The sequence below is a fragment of the Nicotiana tomentosiformis genome, chromosome 2, assembly GCF_000390325.3.
Source record: "Nicotiana tomentosiformis chromosome 2, ASM39032v3, whole genome shotgun sequence".
Classification (NCBI taxonomy): domain Eukaryota; kingdom Viridiplantae; phylum Streptophyta; class Magnoliopsida; order Solanales; family Solanaceae; genus Nicotiana; species Nicotiana tomentosiformis.
The window spans coordinates 193957376-193970431 of NC_090813.1; positions in this window are offsets into that span (position 1 = coordinate 193957376).

Here is a 13056-nt window from a genome sequence, read left to right on the forward strand (position 1 = left end):
TTGCTGGCCTCAAAGTCACCCTCTATCTTGTTCTATTTCATTCTCCTCTTTTTTTAAAAATATTGTTGTATAGGGATGCTCAGTATACTCATGTAGAGCTTGTGACTCGGTATCACTGGATTTTGGGAGTTATGTTCAGTTGAGTTGCGGAGTCCTTTTATGAAAGCTATTGGTTAGATTGAAAGTTTTATTGCTATTTCAGTTAAATTCTGCATGTATGTTAGGCTTACCTAGTCTTAGAGACTAGGTGCCATCACGACATCCTAAGGAGGGAAATTTCTATTTGTACTTATCTTCGAGAAGCTATGGAACTGTTAGGAAACTTCACCTATTTGATTCCTTATCATGCGAATTTGTTGATTTTGAATTCTGAAACTTTGTCTTTCTATTCTCTCACAGATGGTGAGGACACGCACTACTGGATCCTACGATCATACACCCGCTCCCCTTACTAGAGAAGAGAGAGGCTGGGGCCGGGGAAGAGGCCGAGGAGGGGCACGTGCTACAGCCAGAGTACCTGCCCGAGGTGTGACAGAAGATCCACTAGTAGCCCCAGTTAGGGGCCAGGCACCTGAGGCACATGTTGCTACCCCTGCACTTCAGGAGATCCTCGCCCAGTTCTTGAACATGTTTGGTATTCTAGTTCAGGCGAGGTTGATTCCACTTGCACCGACCACTTACTCCCGCGGCTCATACCCAGAGCAACGACTCCATGTTGACCAGGCCCTAGAGGTTATACCAGTGCAGCCGGATGTCCCAGTTCAGCCCGAGGTTAGGGCAGCAACATCTGAGGAAGAGGAGCTCAGACTCGAGAGGTACAAGAAGTACCACCCTCCTACTTTTAGCGGCCTAGCTACAGAGGACGCACATGGCTATCTAGAGAAGTGCCATCGTAATCTCTGTACCATGGGTATAGTGGTGACGAGCGGGGTTGCTTTCTCTACCTTCTAGATGTCGGGGCCAGTGTACCAGTGGTGGCGGGCTTATGAGGAGGGTAGCCCAGCCGAGGCACCTCCACTCACATAGGCTCAGTTTTCAGAGATATTCCTGAGAGAGTTTGTTCCCCAGAGCCTTTGGGATGCATGGAGCATGGAGTTTGAGTAGTTGCTCCAGGGAGCTATGACCATGTCAGAGTATGCTATCAGGTGCAGCGAGTTGTCCAGACATGCACCTGCCTTAGTTTTCACAGTTAGAGAGCGAGTCCGTCGATTTATCGAAGGGCTGAACTATGGTATTAGATTCAGAATGGCTCGAGATTTGGAGATTGATACCCCATATCAGTAGGTGGTAGAGATCGCATGGATATTGGAGGGTATGCGGGGCTGGGAGATAGAGGATAGGGAGGCTAAGAGGCCTCGAGATTCTGGCGGATATAGTGGTGCCCATGCCTAAGTTGCAGCCTGTTATGGTAGAGGCTATGTGAGTCGTCCAGTTTATTCAGCACTTCCAGCTTCTAGTGGTATTCCGGCTACTTCCAGGTCTCAAGTTGCCCATTATGCACCGCCACTATCTAGTGCACCTCCTGTACGGGGTGCTTTTAGCGGTCAGTCCAGCTGACCAGACCCGAGCTAGTTTCAGTAGCCACGTCCTCCGAGAGCTTGTTTTGAATGTGGTGATACTCATTATATGGTGTGGGACTGCCCTAGACTCAGGAGGGGTGCACCTCCACAGACTACTCGGGCTCCACGTATTCCATAGACTTCTCAGGCCGTGGTTACCGCACCAGTTTCCACTCCACCTGCACAACCAGCTAGGGGTGGGGGTCAGGCAAGTAGGGGTCGCCCTAGATGGGGAAGCCATGCCAGATGTTATGCTCTTCTAAGTAGGATGGAGGTGGTTGCATCAGACACAGTTATCACAGGTATTGTTCCGGTTTGTCATTGAGATGCATCAGTCTTATTTGATCCAGGCTCCACTTATTCATATGTATCATCTTACTTTGCCCCGTATTTAGGTATATCTCTTTATTCTTTGAGTTCTCCTGTTTATGTGTCCACGCTTGTGGGAGATTCTATTATTCTTCACCGCGTGTATCGGCCGTGTTTAGTTATTATTGGTGGTTTTGAGACCAAAGTTGATCTATTGTTGCTCAGTATGGTAGACTTTGATGTTATTTTGGGCATGGACTGGTTGTCACCCTATCATGCTATTCTTAATTGTCACGCCAATACGGTCACGTTAGCTATGCTAGGTTTACCGCAGTTGGAGTGGAGAGGTAATTTGGATTAGCCTTTGTGAGAGATGTCAGTGTTGATACTCTTACCGTTGAGTCAGTTCCGGTAGTGAGAGCCTATCAAGATATAATTTCAACAGATCTTCTAGCCAAGCTGCTCGACAGGGATATCGATAGTGTGTCACCCTGGGGTGCTCCGGTTTTGTTTATGAAGAAGAGGGATGGTTCCATGTCCTTGTGTATTGACTATTGGCAATTGAACAAAGTTACAATGAAGAACCGATATCCATTGCCACGCATTGATGATCTATTTGATCAGCTACAGGGTGCTAGAGTGTTCTCAAAGATTGATTTGTGGTCGGGGTATCATCAGCCGAAGATTCGGGATTTAAATATTCCAAAGACTGCTTTCAGGACTCGGTATGGTCACTACGAGTTCCTTGTGATGTTATTTGGGCTGACCAACGCCCCAGCAACATTCATGCACCTGATGAACAATGTATTCTAGCCCTATCTTGATTCATTAATCATTGTGTTTATTGATGACATCTTGGTGTACTTCCAGAGCCGGGAGGATCACGAGCAAAACCTGAGGATCGTTCTCCAAACCTTGAGAGAAAAGAAGTTGTATGCAAAATTTTCTAAGTGTGAATTATGGCGGTGGCATTTTTGGGTCACGTAGTGTCATGTGAGTGGATCAAGGTAGATCCGAAAAAGATTAAAGCAGTGCAGAGTTGGCCCAGACCGTCATCAACTACTGAGATCCAGAGTTTTCTTTGTTTGGCAGGGTATTATCGTCGTTTCGTAGAGGGTTTCTCACCTATTGCTGCACCTATGACTAGATTTACCCAGAAGGGTGTTCCCTTCAGATGGATCGAGGAGTGCGAGGAGAGTTTTCAAAAGCTCAAGACTGCCTTGACTACAGCCCCAGTATTGGTGTTACCTACGGGTTTGGGGTCTTACATAGTGTACTGTGATGCGTCACGTGTTAGCCTTGGCAAGGTGTTGATGCAAGACGGTAGGGTGATTGTCTACACGTCTCGACAGCTGAAGGTTAATGAGAAAAATTATCCTGTCCACGACCTGGAGTTAGCAGCCATTATTAATGCCATGAAGATTTAGCGGCACTATTTATACGGTGTCCCTTGTGAAGTCTATACCGACCACCGTAGCCTACAATATATGTTCAAACAGAAGGATCTTAACTTGCGGTAGTGGAGATGGTTAGAGTTGCTTAAGGACTATGATATCACCATTCTATATCATCCCGGGAAGGCCAATGTGGTGGCCGATGCCTTGAGTTAAAAAATGGAGAGCTTGGGTAGTTTAGCATATCTACCGGCAGCAGAGAGGCCATTAGCATTGAATGTTCAGGCCTTGTCCAACTAGTTTGTTAGACTGGATGTTTCAGAGTTGAGTCAAGTTCTGACTTGCGTGGTTTCTCGGTCTTCTCTATATGATCGTATCAGAGAGCGTCAGTTTAATGACCCCCCATTTGATTATCCTTAAAGACACGGTACAGCACGACGATGCCAAGGAGGTGTCTACCAAAAATGATGGTGTGTTGCGGATGCAGGGCCAATTATGTGTGCCCAATGTGGATGGATTACGTGAGTTGATTCTTTAGGAGGCCCACAGTTTGCGGTACTCCATTCATCCGGGTGCCACTAAGATGTAGCAGGATTTTGAGGCAGCACTGTTGGTGGAGGAGAATGAAAAAAGACATAGTGGAATTTGTAGCTCGGCGCCTTAATTGTCAGCAGGTGAAGTATAAGCACCAGAGACCAGGTAGGTTGCTTTAGAGGCTTGAGATTCCCAAGTGCAAATGGGAGCGAGTTACCATGGATTTCGTTGTTGGGCTCCCGGCTCCCGCGGACATAGAAAAAATTTGACGTAGTGGGTCATTGTGGATAGGTTGACCAAGTTGGCTCATTTCATGGCGTGCCGGTATCCATCATCTCTGACCTGGGCACGTAGTTTACATCGCGCTTCTGGAGAGCCATACAACGTGAGTTAGGCACACGGGTTGAGTTGAGTACATCATTCCATCTCCAGACGGACGGACATCCCCAGTACACCATTCAGGTATTGGAAGATATGTTTCATGCCTGGGTTATGGAGTTTGGGGGTTATTAGGAGAAGTTTTTGCCGCTTGCAAAGTTTGCCTACAACAACAGTTACCAATCGAGCATTCATATGGCTCTTTATGAGGCCTTATATAGGATATGGTGTCGTTCCGCCATTAGTTTGTTTGAGCTGGGAGAGGCTAAGTTATTAGGCACAGATCTGGTTCGAGATGCCTTGGAGAAGGTCAAGTTGATCAAGGATCGGCTTCGTACATCCCAATCTAGATAGAAGAGTTATGCGGATCGAAAGGTTTGTGATGTTGCATTCATGGTTAGAGAGCGGGTCTTGCTCCATGTTTCTCCCATGAAGGGTGTTATAAGGTTCAGGAAGAAGGGCAAGTTGAGCCCTAGGTATATTGGACCTTTTTAGATTCTTGAAAGGATTGGTGAGGTGGCTTACAAGCTTGCATTGCCACCTAGTCTAACCGCAGTTCATTCGGTATTCTATATTTCTATGCTCCGGAAGTATCACGATGATCCGTCCCATGCGTTAGATTTTATCTCAGTCCAATTGGACAAGGATTTGTCTTATGTTGAGGAGCCGGTGGCCATCTTTGACAGGTAGGTCCGGAAGTTGGTCAAAGAGCCTTGCATCAGTAAAGGTTCAATGGAGGGGTCAACCAGTCGAGGAGGCAACTTGGGATACCGAACATGATATGCGTAGCCGTTATCCTTATCTTTTTACCATTTTAGGTATGTCTTTATACTCATTCGAGGATAATTGTTTGTTTTAAGAGGCGGGGGATGTAACGACCAGGCTGGTCTTTTTGAGTATTTTAGCCTCGTTTCTCTATTTATTGCCTCCTATATGTTATATTGTGGTTATGTGACTTACCGGGGTGTTTGGCTTTGGTTTCGGGTGAGTTTCAGAGTGAAATGGAACACTTAGTCCCAAAGTTGGAAGCTTAAGTTGAGATAGTTGATCGGAGTTTGACTTTTATGTAGATGACTCCGAAATAGAGTTTTGACTATTCCAATAGCTTCGTATGGTGATTTTGGACTTAGGAGCGTATCCGGATATTGATTTGGAGGTCCGTAGGTTGTTTCAACATGAATTAGCAAAAGTTAGAAAGTTGAAGGTTTGAAAGGTTGAGAAGTTTGACCGGGAGTTGACTTTATTGATACCGGGGTCGGATTCCGATTTCGGGAGTTAGAATATGTCAGTCATGTTATTTATGTCTTGTGTGCAAAATTTTAGGTCAATCGGAGTTGGTTTGGTATGTTACGGCATTAGTTTTAGAAGTTAGAAGTTCATAAGTTCCTTAGGCTTGAATCGATGCGCGATTCATGGTTTTAGTGTTGTCTGATGTGATTTGATGCTTCGAGCAAGTTCGTATTATGTTTTAGGGCTTGTTGGTATGTTCGGACGGGGTCCCGGGAGCCCCGGGCGTGTTTCGGGTTGAGTTCGGACCATTAGCTCTTGATTTTCTGTTCAGGTTTCCTTCTACGCGTTCGCGAAGGTTCTCCCACGATCGTGTAGACCTTTAGGAACTGGTGGGATTTTTATCTTCGCGTTTGCAAAGTACAGGTCACGATCCCAGTGTTTGAGGAGATTGTGAATCACGAACGCGTGAGGTAGACCGCGTTCGCGTATAAGGAAAGTGAGACTGGGCCTGAGGCACGTGGTGTTCTTCTCGTTCGCGTAGCCTTGGATGAAATCGCATAAGTTGAGGAAGCTGGTCATCGTGTTCGCGACTAGCTTCATGTGATCGCGAAGAAGGTTTTATGAGCTGGGGAGATTTATTCTCTGCGATCGAGAGTGTTTGTCTGCGGTCGCGAAAGAGGGTAACTGGGCAGCAGTGTTAAATTTCCAAAATGGGGGTTTTGTCTCATTTTTCATCTTTTGGACTTGGAGAGCTCAGTTTGTGGCGATATTTCGAGGGATTTTTAAGGAAATTATTGGGGTAAGTGATTCTAACTCGGATTTGGTTATTATACATGAATTCATCTTTATTTTTGTCATTTAATTAGTGATTTGAGTTGGAAAATTTAGGGGAAAATTGTGAAACTTCATTAACCAAATTTTGGGGATTTGAAAGGCGATTTGAGGTCAGATTTGAGTAATATTTGTATGGTTGGACTCATTATTGAATGAGTGTTCGGATTTTGTATGTTTGGTCGGGTTCCAAGGCACGTGCATAGGGTTGACATTTTTAGTTTACCTTTTGTTTTTGTTTAAAGATTGTAACTTTATTGTTCGGAATAGCTTCATATGATTTGTATTTATGGTATAAAGTTATTTTGGCTAGATTCGAGTCGTTTGGAGTTGGATAATCGCGGAAAAGGCTTACTAGTGGATTGAGTTAGCGTGTTTTGAGGTAAGTGTCTTGCCTAACTTTGTGGGGGGAGGGGGAGGGGGAATTACCCCTTAGGATTGGTGTTGTTTTGTGTTAATTGTGGTATGTGGAAGCTGTGTACGCAAGGTGACGAGTGTGTACACTGATTAAATGTGGTAATTGATCGATTTTAGCTATGTAGATTCTTTTCATGCCTTTAATTGAGTTTCCATAACATGTTATATTCATCATCATTAGTCTATCTTCACATGCTTTACTTGACATTGTTAATACTTGTCTTATCTCTTACTTGCTAATTGCCTTTACATGCTTAGTTAAAGTTATTGTTCTCTCAAATCCTTATTCATTATTTAACTGTTGAGTTCCTTTACCTGAAATTGTTATTTCTTGGAGTATCTTATTGATTGAATTATGGCGTTGAAGTTATAAAGGTCGTGATTCACATTGAGTCAAAGTTGTAAATTTGTTGAAATACCATTCTTGTTGAGTTATTCACTTTCGGTTGCTATTGTTGAGACTCTTGTAAATATTGTGGTTGATCCATGGGCTATTTATTGTGGAAACATTATTCTTGTTGGCCTTCTTTGGCAAGTTGTAGTTTTGGGCACTTAAGGTGTGAATTGTGATATGTTGTGATATTGATAAGCATGAAGTGATATAAGGATTTGGGGGTTGATACGCATGTGCTGAGATAAGGTGGGCTGATACGCGTGTTGCTAGTAGGAAAACTACTTGAAGCCACGCGGTGTGATATTTCGGGGAAATGATTTTTCAAAACTAAATGTAAGGCTCCCGCGGTGATATAAGGAAAGACTGTGATTTGATTTGTGAAATGAGACTACGAGGCGGTACCTTGGTAATGATTCTTGTTGATACCTTCCCCTTACATCACTTGTGTTTTGTTTGCATTATTTTCTTGGCATTCTTATTATATGTTTTCTTCTATGATGTCTTAATTGCCTTAGTTCAGTGTAGCTATTCTTGTCATATTTCTTCATTTTATCATTTCCATTATTTTTCATTATCATACTGTCATATACCTGTTCAGTTTTCTTATTTATTCCAGTAGGTGTCTTGACCTGACCTCGTCACTACTCTACCAAGGTTATGCTTGATACTTACTGGGTACCGTTGTGGTGTACTCATACTATACTTCTACACATTTTGTGCAGATCCAGGTGCTTCATACCAGCTTAGGCACCAGTGAGTCGATCTTGGATCAGAGACTTCAAGTTATACCTATCGGTGCTCGCACGCCTCAGAGTCACCCTCTATCTTGTTCTGTTTCATTCTATTCTTTTTCTATATATACTGTTGTATAGGGATGCTCAGTATACTCATGTAGAGATTGTGACTCGGTATCACCGACTTTTGGGAGTTATGTTCAGTTGAGTTGCGGAGTCCTTCTATGATAGGTATTGGTTAAATTGAAACTTTTATTGTTATTTCAGTTAAATTCTGCATGTATACTAAGCTTACTTAGTCTTAAAGACTAGGTTCCATCACGACATCATACAGAGGAAAATTGGGGTCGTGACAATATTGCAAAGAAAGCAAATATACAAAAATACATGTACATGATCAATGAATATCAAGTTTCATACTCTTGGACTGGTATAAATCACATGTTACGGGGTATTCGTGTGCAAGTGTACTATCATAGCTCAAATCAACAAGTAATGTCAGAGACACCGAGTAGCAACACATTGAATACAATGCAACAAATCACGTAATATGCATGACATACACAAGGAAGTCACACCACCATACAAATATCATCAATAATATGCCCCCCAGACCAACACATATTATCTCCACATAGCCCCCCTTGTCTCTCCACGTGCGCAACAATAAAGTAAATACCCGCCTTGTCTCGCCACACTCGCATCAACAATTATCCCACATTGTCTCGCCACATGCGCAAACCTGAGATATATATATATAGCCTCGAGAGTCTTGCCGCATGTGCAATATCAATAATATCAATAGCACGACAGAACTTCGTGCAAACACTCCGAAAATCCTCTCAACAAGTCCACATATGCCAAAATTGCAACAACACAACGTATCAACTTGCACCACATGTGCCCATATGCCACAACTTTCCCGAAATAACAATACCAATATCACAACAACGTATAGCCCACGGCTCAACAACAATGTATACAAGAGTCTCAATATAAACACAATGAAATAGAAGTAAATAATGCAAGAGAAACCAAAATCGACTTAATAGCATCAAATAATGCAAGAGAAACCAATTTCAATAAACAAAGTTAAGATCTTTACATAATTTTCCAAAAGTCAACACGTACTCGCCCGGTCAAATCCCGAGTCGAAGGGTAGATCTTTACTACCCATAGTCTCACGAGTCCAAATATGTGTTTGGTTTTCAAGTCCGAGTCTAATTTGACTCTCAAATCTCAAATTTTTATTTTTTAAAATATCGTCAAAAATCCCCAAAACTTATCTTCAAATTCCATAGATTAGATGTTAAATCTCATAAATAATCATGTAATATAATTGAAATTGGATCAAAATTACTTATCCAATAGTTGTTATGAAAATTCCTCCTCAAAAATGCCTCCCACCGAGTCTAGAATTTTAAAACGTGATAAATGAAGCTAAGTCCCGTATTTTCACCCTTTTGTTTAGCTGCAGAAGTCGCAAATGCGATTTGGGGTTCGCAAATGTGATCCATGGTTCACAAAAGCCCTGGTGCCTGATCTCATTTGCCTAGGTGCCTGATCGCAAATGTGATCCATGGTTCACAAAAGCGAACCTGGCAGCCTCCCATCCCACCTCGCAAATGCGGCTCCCCCCTCGCACATGCAAGGTTGCAAATATGAACAGTGTCTCGCATTTGCGAGACCTGCAACACTTGCCCATCACCATCAATATGAAACATGACCAACACAATCTGAAACGCGTCCAAAACTCACCTGAGCCCTCGGGGCTCCACACAAACATCTACACAAGTCTAAACATATCATATGAACTTGCTCGCGCGATAAAAATACCGAAATAACATTCGTAACCACGAATCAGACATCAAAACACATGAAATTTCACAATGAACTCAAAAATCGCTAGAAACACAACCAAGCATCCGATTCCTTTCAAACCAACTTGGAATGGCACCAAATTTCTTAGACAAGTCATAAATGACAAAATGGACTTATTTCAAGTCTCGAAACTAAAATACCAACCTAATATCAATAAAGTCAAACCATGGTCAAACTTAAGAAAATTTTATACCTTGAAATTGCCAATTTCCGCCAAAAAGTGTCAACCAACCTAGGAACCTCCGAATCCAATTCTCGGCAAACAAAAAAGTTTAAAATACACATTCAACCCTAACAAAACCATCAAAACTCCGATCCGAGATCAAATACACAAATGTCAAACTTGGTCAACTCTTCCAACTTAAAGCTTCTAAAATGGAAATCATTCTTCCAAATCAAATCCCGAACCACCCAAAAATAAAAACCGACCATAATTGCAAGTAGCATCACATAATATGAATCCACTCAAGATCCTAAACCACCAAATGGAACACTAAAGCTTAAAACGACTGGTCATGTCGTTATATTCTCCCCCACTTAAACATACGTTCATCCTCGAACGTGCCAAGAATTATCCCAAGGCCATCAAATCATTGTATAAACTCGTCATTGTAACGATCATCCCGTTTGGTGGCTTAAGGTCTCGAGTAGCTTCGTATTGTATATTATAACTTGTGTGTATGGTCGGGTTCAGTTATCGGATAATTCGAGATTAATTTGGAAGAATGATTCTTGTTTTAGAAGCTTAAGTGACAAAATTGACCGAAATTTGACTTTTGCATAGACGACTCCGGAATGGTATTTTGATGATTTCAATAGCTTCGTATGGTGATTTTAGACTTAGGCATATGTCTAGATTTGGAGGTCTGTAGGTTGATTTGATACATTTAGGTGAAAGTTGGAAAGTTGAAGGTTTGGAAGGTTAAAAGGTTTGATCGGGAGTTGACTTAGTTGATATCGAGTTTGGATTGTGACTCTGGGAGTTGGTATAGCTTCGTTCTATCATTTGGGACTTGCATGCAAAATTTGACGTCATTTTGAGTTGAATTGATATGATTCGGCGTGAGATGTAGAAGTTGAAAGTTTATTATTTCATTAGGGTTGAATTGAGTTGTGATTCATAGTTTTGATATTGTTTGATGTGATTTGAGTCCTCGAGCGGGTCTACGTTATCTTATGGAACTTGTTGTTATGTTCAGACGGGGTCCCGAGGGCCTCGGTTGTGTTTCGGATGGTCTACGGGCCATTTCCTCCTATTTTGGATTGCTGTTCTGATATCTCGTGCCTTTTTATTCATGTTCGGGAGTGGAATGTTGCGTTCGCGTAAGGTAATTTGGAGGCAAACAATATTGTACTTCACGTTCGTGAGTATGTGACCATGTTCGCGTACCTTGGAAGACTTTTGCCTTCGCGTTCGCATGCTATGTTATGCGATCGCACTGAAGGTAAGGCAGGAAGGGCATCTGGCAATCTCCCTTCGCATTCGCGAGTATGCAAATGTGTTCGCATAGGGGCTAGAGTCTTGGTCACCGCATTTGTGACCGGTAGGTCGCATTCGCGAAGCACGATTTGGTAGCTGAAGGTTTTGTTCTTCACGACCGCGGGGAAGTTCCGCGATCACGATGTATAATTCCATGTGAAGAATTATAAGTACTCCATTTCGAGGGCTTTTGTTATTTTATCACCTTTTGAGTTAGAGAGCTCGGATTTGGGCGATTTTGGAGCGGATTTTCACGTGTTGGATTGGGGTAAGTGTTCTCGACCCGGATTTGATTATATTTCATGATTCCATCTTTATTTTTATCATTAAATTAGTGATTTGAATTGGAGAAAATAAGGATTTTTGTAAAAACTTTCTAAAATATAAAATGATGATTTAAAGGCTGATTTGATGTCGAAATTGGATAATTTTGGTATGATTGGACTCGTATCGGAATGAATGTTCAGATTTTGTAAGTTTGGTTGGGTTCCGAGGTGCGATACCGGGGTTGACTTTTTGGTATTCATTAAAGATCAAAACTTTATTATCCGGAATTGTTTCCTATGGCTTTTATTTATGATATTAAGTTATTTTGGCTAGATTCGAGCCGTCCAGAGGTTGTTTCGCACGAGAAGGTCATTTTAGAGTATTGATTTAGCTTTTTTGAGGTAAGTATCTTGCCTAACTTTGTGTGGGGAAACTACCCCTTAGGATTTATTGTATTATTTGAATTGTGTGAAAGATGTGTACGCGAGGTGACGAGTGCGTACTCAGACTTATATGTGAAAATTGACCGGTTTAGACTTTTAGGCTTCTTTCATATATTTAGTTGATGTTGTCACATGTTATATCTTTTATTTTGTCAAGTTTGTTCTTTCATGTATTTATTTGAAGTTGTTAGCATATGTTATATCCTTTGCTTGTGCTTTATTTGAAGTTGTTACCTCTTTTATTTTTATGTAACTTCCTTTATTATTGAGTTATTCTTAATTGAAATTGTTGTTACATGATATCCTCTCGTTGCCGAGTTATTCTCATGCATTTAGACGTAGTTTCTAGTTCATGCCATTTCTTTCATTGTTAGCTTATGTCGTACACTAGAATTCGAAGTTTGTCATTTCATGGAAATACCTTCATTATTGAGTTTATTCTTAAGCACATAATTGAAGTTGAAGTTATTAAAATCCATTAACCCGTTGTAGTTGAAGTTGTTGTTTAATGGGGTATTGTTCATTATTGAGTTACTTTTCCAGTTCGTTTTGTTGCTATTGAGATTTTGTATACATCGTGTTTGAGCCGTAGGCTATGTGTTGTGGTGATATTTGTATTGTTGTTTTGGAATGGTTGTGGATTATGAGCACTTGTGGTATGAGTTGATACATCGTGTTGTTGTGATGTTAGCACATGTGGATTGTTATGTGGGTTGATTGTTGTTATGCGGCGCATAAAGGTGGCATCTCATTGTGGTTGATTGTGCGAGGTGATACGAGTTGCTATTATATTATTATCCGGGCGAAGCAATAAGGGTGGCTATTATGCGGAGTGATACGGGAGGCTATCGGAGTGATACAGATGGCTAATGATATTGACACGGTGGAGTGATATGGGCCGCTATCGGAGTGATAAGGGCGACTATTGTTTTAATGTCTAGGTGGAGCGATAAGGGTGGCTATTATGATGTTATTAATAGGAGAGATAAGCGTGACTATGATATGTGATGACATGGGTGTATTATGTTGATGATATTCGTGTGATGGTGTGATTTTCCTTGTGTATGTCATGCACCTTACTGTGTTACTTTCAATGAGCTACTCGATGTCTTTGATATTACTTGTTGACTTGGATTGTGATAGTACACTCGCACAAGCATACACCGTAGCATGCCCAGTTCAGGAGTATGAAACTTGACATTCAT